The sequence below is a fragment of the Pongo abelii genome, chromosome 15 (assembly GCF_028885655.2).
Source record: "Pongo abelii isolate AG06213 chromosome 15, NHGRI_mPonAbe1-v2.0_pri, whole genome shotgun sequence".
In the NCBI taxonomy this organism is placed as follows: Eukaryota; Metazoa; Chordata; class Mammalia; order Primates; family Hominidae; genus Pongo; species Pongo abelii.
The window spans coordinates 99,472,819-99,486,653 of NC_072000.2; positions in this window are offsets into that span (position 1 = coordinate 99,472,819).

The window sequence follows — 13,835 nt, forward strand, 5'->3', positions numbered from 1 at the left end:
AGGAAGGCTTCCCAGAGGAGGCACTGTCTTGCGAGCTGGACACGGTTAGCCAGGTGAAAGAGAAGGCATTTCTGCAGACCAGAGGCAGAGAGGTTGAAGCTGTGACAATGTATGGATTAGCTCATTTGGGGACATCTGCCAACCTGTTCGTAACATATAGACTAAGCTAGGCTATTGAGTTGATCAGACCCCAGGTTTCCCACTTGCGTCATTAGTTCAAATCAGCAGTCCTTCTGGGCAACATTCCTAGCCTTAAAACCATCTGGCACTGGCACTGGCACCCAGTCGACTTCCTGAGTCTGAACTCTGCCTGGAGCACACCCTGCCCCCATCAAGGCCCCAAAGTCCTGCCCAGCCTGAGGGACCACCTTGCCTTCCAAGGTGCCCTCCTGATTCTACCCCACCACCTCCTCCAGAAACCACCACTCCCTCCTCTCAAACTTTGGGACACCTTTAGTACCTTCTATGGGGTGCAAACTGTGTTCTGGTTGGTCATTCTGGATATTCAAGTGCTTCCTCACCCCTTTGGGGCAGGCAGTACAGCTCAGTGGATGAGAGTGTGGGCTGTGGTCATAATGTCTGGGGAAGGGGGAGGGAAAAACTGGAAAGCTTCCTGGAGGAGGTGACCAAACTGTGCCTTGAGGGGCGAATAGGAGTTTGCAAGACAAAGGAGGGAGAGAGAAGGAAAATTCAGGTAGAGAAAGTAGCATGAGCAAAGATTGCAGGCATGAAAATACTTGGCATATTTGGGTAATGGTAAGAAGTTGGGTGAGGTAAAAGTGTGGGGTTGAGGTTAAAGAGGACATAGAGTCCCAGGCCTTAGATCAAGGTGGACTGCCCATATAGTGCCAAAGAGGTGGATCTAGTCCTGCCCGGCCCTAGACATACTTTGGCTCCCAAGCCTTCTGGACGGCACATACCTCAGCTGGCTCAGCCACCCCCCAAATGACAACAGCACCTCTGCAGAGTCTTCTAACCTCCCCTCACAGTGGCGGTCTTTCTCGCTGGGCCCAGCTCAGTCCTCCTTCATCTGGGGGCTCCAAGTCTGTGATTCTATCAGCCTTCATTTTTTTTTTCCTTTCATTCACTCACTGATCATTATCCTCCAACCCTTCCGATGCTTCAGACAGGCCGTCCGTTTAATTTTGTAAAACTAAACAGCACGCTTGGTTTTTTCAGGGTGTACTCTGAGCGTGATATGTTCTGCGGAATGTTTTTCAGAGCAGTGAAAAATTTAATTTCTTCCCCCAGCATCAAGATGTGTCAAACATAATTTATGCCTGGACATAATTCATCCCTAAAGATAAATATTGAAACCCAAGAGAGGAGAGACGGCTGCAGAATTTCCAGGGGTAGGGGAGCTGGAGAGGGGGTCTCCCTCCTGACGCCGCCACTGAAGGGGTAAAAAATATATATGTTATAAACTAAACGAAAGTAAAGTAGCTCGCTCAGGTCTGCTCCCAGCACTGCCGTGGAATTTTTTTTTTTTAACAGGCCTCTTTTGTGTCTGTTGAACTGTTGCTCTGTCTTGCATAAAATCTCTAGCAATAGAAGTCCTCAATTAAAGTCACCTGCTGGTCTTTGTCAGCAGAGCTTGACGCTGTCAAATAATGCGGAGCCCCTTAAGCCAATACAAGTCATTAAGGAGGAGGTGAATTAGAGATCCGACATGGGGGACAGGAGCCATCCATAATCAATTGATATCTTCCTCTGCTGGAGGTGGGGCCCCGGGGAGCCCCGCTCCCCATCCTCATCCGCAGGGGCCTCCACCCCTGGATCCAATTAGACCGCGGCTCAGCGGGTCTGGGGTTGCGCTGAAAAGCCATCAGTAGGCGAACCCATTAATAACTCGCCAGTGCCCTGCGTATTGTAATTGTCAGGCTGCAATTTACAGTAATCCTCCGATGCAAAAGCCTAAATCGCTGCAGCTGATTGGAAATTCATACACCCATTTGAAAGAGAAAAACACAAGATGCATGGGTTAAAAGGCCAGAGCGTGCAAGTGTGTGTGCTGAGTGACAGACATTTTAGTACTAGCCTGGGACCATATTTTAAAAGGTCACTGAAAACTCTTGGCTTGGGCCCTCTGACAAACAATGAACGTTCCATATATTTATTTGCCATCTCTTTGTTTTTACAGCAAGCAGAATAAATGAGTTAAATGACGTTGTGCGGGCCTGCATATTGTCAGCACAGGTTATAAGTCATTATTAAACTCCATCAAATCAAACCAAACCCGGTCAAGGCAATGAGACTAAAAGTTATTTGCATTCCTTCTGTCATAAAAAATCATATCCCCTTACTCAAGACTTTCGTTTCTTTATTAAATGCAGCCACAAGAGTATTTCAGGTCTGGCTATATAAGCTCAGGAAAACCTTCCCGGTATAACTCAGTGTAACAGCTTAGACCCGATTCCACTAAAAAGTCCCAGTTGAACGTATCTGGGCACTCAATCAAGACATACATATTACTTTTAAATAAGATTAGCCTTTATATTTTGCTGCTTAAGTTAAAACTTTTCATGTCATTCTCTACTTTTATGTAAACTCCAATATAATTCTGTTTCAGCAAAATACTTCAAACAAATTAAAAACCTCAAGTCGAACGTGTCCTTAACAAAAACTTTCTTAATGGCATCTCAACGTGTTTGCTGACACTAAAACACTTTTAAATAAGATGGATTTTCCCTCCATTTCCCTGCATTTGTAATTATGGCTGTGCTGCGTGCACCTTGGGTTACAACGGCAAAAGCAGTTATCTGTCCTCCAAATATTATTTGACCAATAACTTCCCAGCGACCCACAGCATCTGTTTAAAAAATTGTCTTTGCTTACCTGTGTCTCCAATTGGGTTCTACATTAATTGCGAAATAGAAAGTGATCCGTGGGGAATATTTGGAGGAGGCAGGTACAGGGAAGCACAGGGTAGGTAGGAAGCAGGGGAAAACATGGTTCCACTGAAGGGCACTCGTGTGGCAAGGCATGGGATTGTTGACTCCTTATGCAAGCTCCTTTCTGATATTTACAGTCTACACATCCAACATAAGCTCATTTTAAATCTGCTTCTATCCTACTAGTTTCTTATCCTAAAATATATTCTTATATATACAAAAATCTACTTCTTGATTTGGCTATGACTCTGAGTATTATCAAAGTTTTATCATCTTTCTGATCTTGAGAAATGCTTGGGAACGAAACTAAGGAGTCAATGATGGAGCAGTGCTTCCATTTCTAATCCAAAAAAGATGTCCGTTGAGAATATGGGAATTTAGAAAGGCAACTCTCATGAAGAGTGAACTAGAAGCAGGTTCAGTGCCCACTCATTCTACTCTTTGCTCACAGGAAAGATAATTGAATATTTGTCTGTGGTGCCTTCCTTTTTACATCCACCCAGTGTATACAGTGGTATCTTTGGGCTGAAGCAGAAGTGTAGTCTTAGCAACAATCCTACATCTTATTCTTTTATCCAGGTACTTCCTGCCTGCACCAGGGGCTTCTCAGCTTACTCCCAGATTTCTAATACGTCATCTCATTGCAGCTGATGACATCTCTCCAAGACAGGTAAGAACTACCATGCCCATTGGACAGCCATCAAAAATAAAGCTCAAGGAGTTTGAGATCACATTCATGGCATGGCAGGCAGAATCCAAACTGGCCCAAGATTCCTGCTCCCTAATAAGCATGCATTGCATGTCCACCCTTTGAGGGCAGGCAGGACTTGAGAATATGATGAGATGTTCCTGCTATTGTAAGGTTACCTTATAAGGCAAAGGTGGTAGAATTTTGCAGATGTAATTAAGATCCCTAATCTTTTGCAGATGTAATTAAGATCCCTAATCTTTTGCAGATGTAATTAAGATCCCTAATCAGTTGAGTTTGAGTTAATCAAAATGCAGATTCCCCTAAGTGGGCCTGACCTAATCAGGTGAGTCTTTTAAAAGAGAATCCAGGCCTTCCTTGAAAAGGGAAGTTTAAAGTGAGAGAGCAGCTCTCCTGCTGGTCTTGAAGAAGCAAGATTCCAGGAGTTCTGCATCTACAAGGAAATGATTTCTACTAAGAACCACATGAGCTTGGAAGGATCTCGAGCCCAGAGGAGACCTCAGCCCCAGCAATACCTCGGTTGCAACCTTGTGAGAGCCTGAGCAGAAGAATCCAGCTCAGCTGCGCCCAGACTCATGACCCACAGAGAGTGTGACATAATGAATGTGTTTTGAGTCTTTAAATTTGCGGTAATTTGTTACATAGCAAGAGAAAGCAAATACACCTGTGACCACCAATCAAGCAGACTCGCCTTAACATCCACACTGTGGCCATTCCAACCCCCTTTGTGAACTCCTTTTCTGATATTTACAGTCTACACATGCAATAAAGCTCACTTTAGATTTGCTTCTATCCTACTATTTTCTTATCCTAAAATATATTCTCGTATATACAAAAATCTACTTCTTGATTTGACTATGACTCTCAGTGTTATCAAAGAGCTTTCTTATAACACACACTAAAAGAAACTATGATAGTTTTTCTTTTCCAAGGGCCTTGAACAGCAGCATACTTGACACCAGTATGAAACTTTCTTGTTAAGCCCATAAACGTTAGTACCTTATGAGAAAAGCCGTACCTTTAGAAACACCTGACTAAATATTTCATTAAGTGCAACACACAGCAAATTCCTGCAGTAGATTCACTGGATTTACAACCATCAAACTGTATTAAACTTACAATATCAAGATTTATCACCTATAAAATGGAGTCTCGTTTTAGTAATATCTCACATTCGATCCCAAAGGATCTCAAATACCTTCGACCCTTCACCAGGGCACTTCACCGTAATTCATAACGAGGTAATCAAATACTTCACTGTAAGGCAGCCACTGCCACATTAGAGGATTAACTCACCTATCAAGGAAGGGTAGGCAGGGCTGGGACAGAAGGCAGCCGCTGCTTTACTGAGTGCAGAAATGGTACCAAGATCTAGATCACAGGGAACAAAAACCACACAGAACCACGGGGGTGGAGTTGGGCCATCCTGACAGGCTTCTGGTCCCAGTGGTTTCAAACATTAGTCTTTGGTGGCAGAATGCGTTCTCCCCATACAATGTTACAACAAATCTCAACCAATAGAACAGATACAATTGGAAGAAACAGCTCTGACTGAATTAGGGAGAAGAGAGGAAGACCCAGTCCCCACAGTGCCTCCCTTCTGGCCCCCTTGGCATTCTTCAGCCCATTGTTGGAGACCCTGTTTCTGCTTAGTGGTTCCCCACTTTGACTACATATTAAGATCATCTGGAAAGCATTTTTTAAAAGGCAGATGCCCAGGTTTCACCCCAGAGCCTCTGATTTCGTTGGCATTCACCAGTCTGGTTGAGCCCCATGTGATGTTTGAGAAGCCTGAGATTCCAAGAGAGAAAAAAGATTTGCTAAAGGGAGTACAGGTTTAAAACTACAACCCAGAAACATAGAGCCTGAATCATTGAGCCAGTCCTCAGAATGTTTGCAGGATGTCATTACACATGTTGAGATTGTAACTTTGGGTTGAAATCTGTGAGTAAATTTTGAAGATTTATAGTGATCACATACCTTAAATAATTCCTCAAAAGTATTCAGGTCTTCATGATATAGGCAAATTACATGATCAACATCTTAGGAGCATCTCTGCACCCATCATTTAAAGAATAATTTGGTCTATTGAAGAGACCACAAATTTCCATGGCAGCATGAACCAACAACTACTATGGTGAGACATCATAAGGAGAACTCCTACCCATCCCTCAAAACCCAGCTCAAGTATCACCCCAGCTGTGAATATTCCCTTCACCTTCTGACCTTCTTCTGTGTACCCTGATCAGTCCTTATTAGAAGGGACATTGGATTAAAATTATATGGTTATACACAATGATCCCCATCAAAATTTGAGCCCTGAATATAATGAGGTTCATGATTCATTTTCAGGGATATCTTTAACATCCTTACATGTCTTTACTCATCTGAAGATTGGGAATAATAGTAGTACCTACTCTTATACAAAACAGAGGAAAGTATTTAGAACACTGAGCACTCAATCATTGTTATTTATCATTATTATTTACACTGGCTGTGCGTGTCACTCAATCATATCATCCTATCTTATTGTCTTTAAGGCAAATATTCTCCAAAACTAGCAGGTTTCCTCAAGATCTGTCTTCCCACTCCACTCCCTGACCCCATTCCCGGGATGTAAGCTTCCATGCATGTGACAGACATGTCTATTGCACTAAATCCCATTGACTCTGCAGTGTCTGACCATCGAGGATGCTGAGTTGCCATTTGTGAAAGAACGAAGAAATATGTTCAGCAAAACAGCAAGATCATAACCCCAGCTTATAGGAACATAGTCTTGACCAGACATGATTCAAATCTCCCTTACTTTTTTTTTTCTTGAGACAGTGTCTGTCTCTGTCACCCAGGCTGGAGTGCAGTGGCGCGATCTCGGCTCATGGCAACCTCTGCCTCCTGGGCTCAAGCGATCCCCCCACCTCGGCTTCCTGAGGTAGCTGGGACTACAGGCACTCACCATCACGCTCAGCTAATTTTTGTAGAGACAGGGTTTCACCATGTTGGCCAGGAGGGTCTCAAACTCCTGAGCTCAAGTGATCCTCCCACCTCGGCCTCCCAAAGTGCTGGGATGACAGGTGTGAGCCACCGTGCCTGGCCCAAATCTCCCATACTTCTGCACTCACAAATTGAATTTTTGTGGTTTTGAATATTATACTCTGTTAGTGGATTTTAGGGGCCAACCCCATTTTATAGATAAGGAAGGAGATGGAGGCCACAAGAGGCAAATGACTTGGCTGGGGAGTGGCAGTTCCAGGGCTACCCCAGGTGCAGGGTCCCAGGCACCAGCTGATGCTCCTTTCAGTGTCCTTGGTACAGGAGGGTTAAGTCAGAGTGTCCTGGGACGCAGGAGTTCCAGATGCCTAGAAATGCTCAGACCATGAGTTGCCAGTGCCTCCCTTTTCTCAACAAAATTGGCTTTAGAGAGCTTCAGTTCTGGAAAACCTAGATTTTCTATTTATAAACATAACCTCAAGTTGGAATTCTGGCTTGTTGGGAGGACTGATTCAGCCCTTTATTCCAAAAAGGTAAATAGAAGTTTAAAAAAAAAAACCACCAAACAAAACCCAAAGTGGGCCTTATGGCTCTTAAAAAAACTTAAAGCTCAAACACACTTTCCCATAAAAGCCACTTACGTCCCACTGTCTGCCCACACTTGAGCCTGGGCTCTCAATGGGAAAAATCTAAGAGCGCAATGCTGCCTGTTGCGTGAGAGCTGGCAGGCTATCATCTTGCTTGTCTTCACAGAACAGTGTGCAAACCGGGGCTGTTCCCCTCTAACAGGTCGGCCCACTGGGATCTGGCAGCACAGGGAGGTGCAGAGCTCAAAGCTGTGATCATAGCATGCTTTCTGCCTCCTTACGAACCACCTGGCTCCCCTAGGTCCACTTCATGCCCAATACTTAGTCACTGCCTCATAAATAAACTGAACCAATGAATATCAGTGTGTTTGGTCATAGCACACCTCATTCCCAAGAAGAATGGGATGGCAACAACACAACCACCATAACATCGCTGGTGCCATAACAGGAGAGCATGGGGCAGTTAGGGGAATAGGGCAAGGGGAAAATGAGAGAGTACTACTGACAAAAACACTGGATTATATTCCCATAGGATAACTGTATGTCTGTTTTCACACTGCTATTAAGAACTACCCAAGACTGCGTATAAAGGAAAGAGGTTTAATTGACTCACAGTTCCGCATGGCTGGGGAGGCCTCAGGAAACTTACAATCATGGCAGATGTCAAAGGGGAAGCAAGGACCTTCTTCACATGACGGCAGGAGAGAGAAGTGTGAGCAAGAGCAGGGAAAACTGCCTTATAAAACCATCAGATCTCGTGAGAACTCATTCACCATCATGAGAACAGCATGGAGGAAAACACCTCCATGATCCAATCACCTCCTACCTGGTCCCTCCCTCGACATGTGGGGATTATGGGGATTACAATTCCAGATGAGATATGGGTGGGGACACAGAGCCAAATCATATTGATAATTATGGGTGGACTTGGCTGTGGCCCATCTTCCCCAGTAGGATGTAAATGTCTATAACAAGGGCAGGAACGCCGCATTATTCATTGTTCCAGAAGAATGCCTGCACGTAGAAGGTGGTTAATAAATATTTAAGTGAATAGGTGAACTGAGTTACCTAGTAGTCAAAGCATAAAGAGAAAAGGTCAGCTACGGGATTCGTAGTGTCCACTCAAACCAAATCTTTAGGAAAAGCACAGGCTTTTCTGGACATTTCTCCACCAGACCCTCTTGATTTTACATGTCCCAGTTTACTGTGTCAGACTAACCAGGAGATCCCCCTGCCCCCCTGCCACACTGCCCGGCACCAGGGACTGCCACACACCAACATTCAGAAGGGCCCCAGGTCCCACGCCCCTTGGTTCAAATATTATTAAAAGAAACCAAAAACCAAAAAAAACAGAAAATTTCCCCATCCTCTCTACTCTGCTGGTTGCCCCCTGGCCCCCACCATGTCAGCGGACCACAGATAACGCACAAGCCAGCGCTCGGAGATCCACACTGACTGAGGTTCTTCTGCAGTGGAGCAGTGTTTGGGTGCAGTGGTGACTGGCATGACCCTTGTATTCCAGTGGCTCCCAGACATGTGAAGAGATGGTGTCAACAGGGCGAGATGTGTTGTGAGAAGGGCCAGGGACTGTAGCAGGGACCAGAGGACAGGCTCAGGCTGAGGGTGGGGCTGGGTGTGGGAGGATAGGCAGGACTGGATGAGGAAAGGGTGGTGGGAGGGGGAGGGAAGGGAGTGTCTCAGGCGGAGTCCACAGCATATAGAGAGGTGCAGATGTGGGGTCATTAGGAAGACAATGTCCATTACCCTGAGAGGGTGGGGTGCAACTCCTCTCGGGAGAACTTCGTGAATTACATTGCTCTCTGCAACTGTCAGGGGTCAACACCTGGACACACAAAACTAGTACAGAACACACTTTGGACTTGAAGCCTCAGCATCACTCACTTACTGAGTGGAAGAGACCACTACCATCCTAAAGTCACTTTGTCCCCTGACGGCACGACTGGATAAACCTCCCCGCTTTTTCCATCCTGCTGCCATGATGCCCTACAGCATAACGAGTGGTTTTACCGAGGTAAAGGAGCGCTTCTTTTTCTTCAAAAAAAAGTGACTGCAAAAACAGGACGGAAAAAAGCAAAGAGGTTAAAGCCAACACTTGCTTTGGCAAGTGGGGTTTGGCAGAGCATTATTTAAAGTGACATGCCCATGGCTTATCTTACCAGGACTGGTGCACACAGCCCTGAAATGGCCATTGGGTGAGTCACTAACTGTTCAGGCTAAGGGGACATAGGGAACAGAATACGCGTAGGTCCCACCTTCAGTTCTCCTCCAATGAGGAAGAGTGTGATGAATCTTTTCCTCCTTTGAAACACAGAAATGATACTAGGGTCACATATAAAACAAAGAACGCCTGCAACTGGTGCCTATGTTGGCTAGAGGAGTCACCATCTGGTTTTCTTCTCAACATGAAAGATCTACGTGCACACATATTTTAATTCCACCACCTTTCTTTCAAAAGACCCACATAAACCGGGAAATTCTTGGATGACAGTCCAAATGCTTTTGTTTTGGATGGACGTGGGTTCAAGGCACAACCCTCTTACTGGGATTTCAGGCAAATTACTTCACTTCTCTGTACCTCGTTTTGCCCATCTCTAAAGTGAGGATTGTAGCGACAATTAGCCTTTGTTATGGACAACTGTCAGGGCACTGCACCCAGCATTTTACGTGAACTCTCATTTAATCTGAATGATTCTTGGCTCCTCATAGTAAAAGCAAGATTATGAGACTAAAATAGGTTAAGTAACTTGCCCAAATTCCACAGTGCTGGAAACCAGGCGCCCTGACTCTAGTCCTCAGTCAGAATCTCTACGAGCCACTTTCCTCCAAAAACAACCATTTTAATAATTTCTTTGAGAAGTGAATGGCATAAAACAGATAAAACGTTGAGCACAGACATGGCACTTATTACGTGTTTGACAAATCTTAGCTAGGTGGGCCGCAAGTCCCTATATAAAATCCTTGCCTTAAGACCAATGTGTTTGGCAATTCAGAGTTTTCTGAATTTTAGAAAAGTAATTCAGTGTGTAAGCCATCTATTAGGTGATGGCCCCAGCAGCATCTGCAGCAGGACCAGTAATGAGGCATGTTAATATTGCTGTTGCCAAACCTAGGATTAGCCACGCTAAATGGGATACAGACTATATATAGGCTCAACTCAGTAGAGGTCAGGTGTTGCTGCCAAGTAAGTTCTGGAAACTTGATTTTCAGTGTGTTTTGGACTTCAGAATTATGAGCCTGTATTAGTGCCCAACATACATGGTGTTCCTCCATATGCACAAGGAAATACGTGTGAGGGTACTAGCTACACCTTTGCTCCTAACAAATTAATGTGAGAACGTTACAAATATCTAACACAGAATAAGCTAAACCAGTGAGGGAACCTCCATACAATGAAATAGTATGTGAATGTTACAGAGAAACAGTTGGCTTTACAAGTGTGTGTCCACAGACACATATACACATGTAAAAAGTCATTGAGCTATATGTATTAAGATTAGTGCACTTTATGCATATTACTGTAAGTTTTAACTTCAATTATAAAAAAAAATCCTAAACAGATTTGATATGGAATATTCTCAAATACGTTAGCTAAAAAAGCAATAGGTAGAAGTGTGCTGAGTGTGCTACCATGTAAAAGCAGTAAGGACATAGCCAGTCACTCATTTGTGTAAAACGTCTGAAAAAAATACACAAAGAAACTAAGTAATATTGGTTGCCTTTGGGGAAAAGTACTACATAAAGAGAAATACTTTTCACGGTACAGCTTTTTGTACATTTTTAGGTGTTTTTATTTTAACCATGTGGTTGTAGTTCCTATAGGAAAAATATTCTTAAAAAAAGCTTACTCCTGTAATCCCAGCACTTTGGGAGGCCGAGGTGGGCGGATGGCTTGACTCCAGGAGTTCGAGACCAGCCTGGACGACATAGTAAAACCCCGTCTCTACAAATAAAACAAAAATTAGCTGTGCGTGGTGGTGCACGCCTGTAGTCCCAGCTACTTGGAGGGCTGAGCTAGATCACTTGAGCCAGGACGTTGAGGTTGCAATGAGCCGTGTTCGCACCACTGCACTCCAGCCTGGGTGACAAAGTGAGACCCTGCCTTAAAAAATAATTAAAATAAAAAAAAAATTAAAAGCTTACTACCTATACTATTGAGATTGAGCTATAAAGTTCTCCAAACCCTCTCTCCCTGATCCAGGGAAGGGCAAGGTGACTGACTACAGTGGCACTAGGGTTGTGATAATTTCCAAAGTTAGGGGAGAACGTACAGAAAAACTGGAGCTTTGAGATCTCAGGCCCAAAGATCGGGATGAGTAAGTGTGAACGCCCAATCCAAACTGTGGGGGCCTACAAGCAAGGTCAGGGAGGTATGAATCAGGCAGAGGCACAGAGCTCAGCATAGGTTTTGAGTAAATGTGTAAAGGGATAATGTGCACACATGTGTGTGTATGTTGCTCCTGGCTCCTCTCCACTCAGCACCCTGAAGGTGACTGCCGACCTCCAATGCTAACTTCTGAAAATGGTTGGCTTTAGGGTCAGAGAGGCAAAATAAAAAACAAATCATTTTTGGTCCTGTGGTGATACAATGTTCTTTAAGTTTGGTTTAGCCACATGGGTTAGATAACTGACCATATATTCATTTTGTCAAATTTAGGCTATGTGCTGGGTACTGATCTACAGCAGGAAGCAGGATGAGGTCCTACCCTCATGGAGCATCCCTTCTAGTATCGTGTGGCAGATAGCTAGAGACAAGGTGATAGAGTGCAATGTTAAATCCATGATAGTTATGGGGGGCTACCTTATATTAATACGGGATGTCCTCTGAGCAGTAGTTGAATGGGACCCTGAATGATAGGAGCCAACCATGCTAACACATTTCCATTAAAGATGCGTGTTTTCTGGATGCCAGCTCTGCACCAAACACCTTCCCTGTATCCTTTCACTTAATCCTCATGACCACCCTCTGGGTTCCAGTTATTACTATCATCATTTGTAGAGGAGTGCACAGAAACAAAGCATTTTGTCCAAGGTCACACAGTCAAGTGACAGAGAAGGCTTCACACACACGAAGTCCGACCCCAGAGCCTCCCCTGAACTCTGTACTAGGATGAGCTTAGTGCTCAGTGAAACCAGCAAGACCCTCGTGACTAAAGCACACTGAGACGACTCAGCCATGGAGGGGCCGGATCACACAGGCTTTGTAGGCCATGGGAGGAGTTTAGATCTATTTTGATTTCTATTTGAACTATTCTGGCTACAATGTGGAAAACAGATCAGAGAGGGGAAAAGGGTGGAAGCAGGAAGACCCGTTAGGAGGCTGTGACACAGTCCAGGTAAAAGCAATGGTTGTTCGATCAGGGTGCTGGCAGTGGAAAGGGGATTACACTTTATCTAGGAGGCCAAATCAACAGAATTTGCTGACGGACGACTGATAGGATGCAAGATTATGAGGGAAGGACAGGAACCAAGGATGACCCTTGGTAAGCTTTTCGTTTGGGCAGCTGAGATGGGTGGAGAGACTGTTTGCAGAGCACCATTTCAATAGAAGAGCACTAGAAAAATGTAAGGGTTCAACAAATGGTGCTGGAGAAACTGGATATTCACATGCAAAAGAATGAGGCTGGACCATTACCTTATACTACAGAGAGTCCCCAACATATGATGGCTCAACTTAATGACTTTTTGACTTTCTGATGGTGCAAAACTGATATGCATCCAGTAGAAACCATACTTTGAGGACCCAGCCGGTTCCCCCCACACCGCCCGCATTGGCTCACGCCTGTAATCCCAACACTTTGGGAGGTCGAGGCAGGCGGATCACAAGGTCAAGAGATCAATGCTCATCCTAGCCAACATGGTGAAACCCTATCTCTACCAAAAATACAAAACTTAGCTGGGCGTGGTGGCACACGCCTGTAGTCCCAGCTACTTGGGAGGCTGACGCAGGAGAATCGCTCTAACCCAGGAGGCAGAGGTTGCAGTGAGCCAAGATCGCACCACTGCACTCCAGCCTGACGACAGGGCAAGACTCCATCTCAAAAAAATTAAAAATAAATAAAAGGCTTTGTGTTAGATAATTTTGCCCAAGTGTAGGCTAATGTGTGTTCTGAGCACATTTACATTAGGCTAGGCAAAACTATGACGTTCAGTAGGTTGGGTGGATTGAATAACTTTTTTTTTTTTTTTTTTGAAACAAGGTCTCACTCTGTTGCCCAGGTTAGAGTACAGTGGCATGATCATGGCTCACCCCAGCCTTGACCTCCCCAGGCTCAGGTGATCTTTTACCTCAGCCTCCTGAGTTGCTGGGACTAAAGGCATGTGCCACCACACCCAGCTAATTGTATTTTTATAGAGATGAGCTTTTGACATGCTGCCCAGACTGGCCCAAACTCTGGAGCTCCAGCAACCCGCCCATCTTGGCCTCCCAAGTGCTGAGATTATAGGTCTGAGCCACTTTGCCGGGGCAAATGCATTTTTGACTTAAGATATTTTCAACTTACGATGGGTTTACTGGGACGTAACTCCATCATGACTAGAGAAGCTTCTGTACGAAAGCTAACTCAAAATGGATCAAAGACCCAATGGAAGAGCTAAAACTATAAAACTCTCATCCAGAATATATACAGAACTTCTAAAACT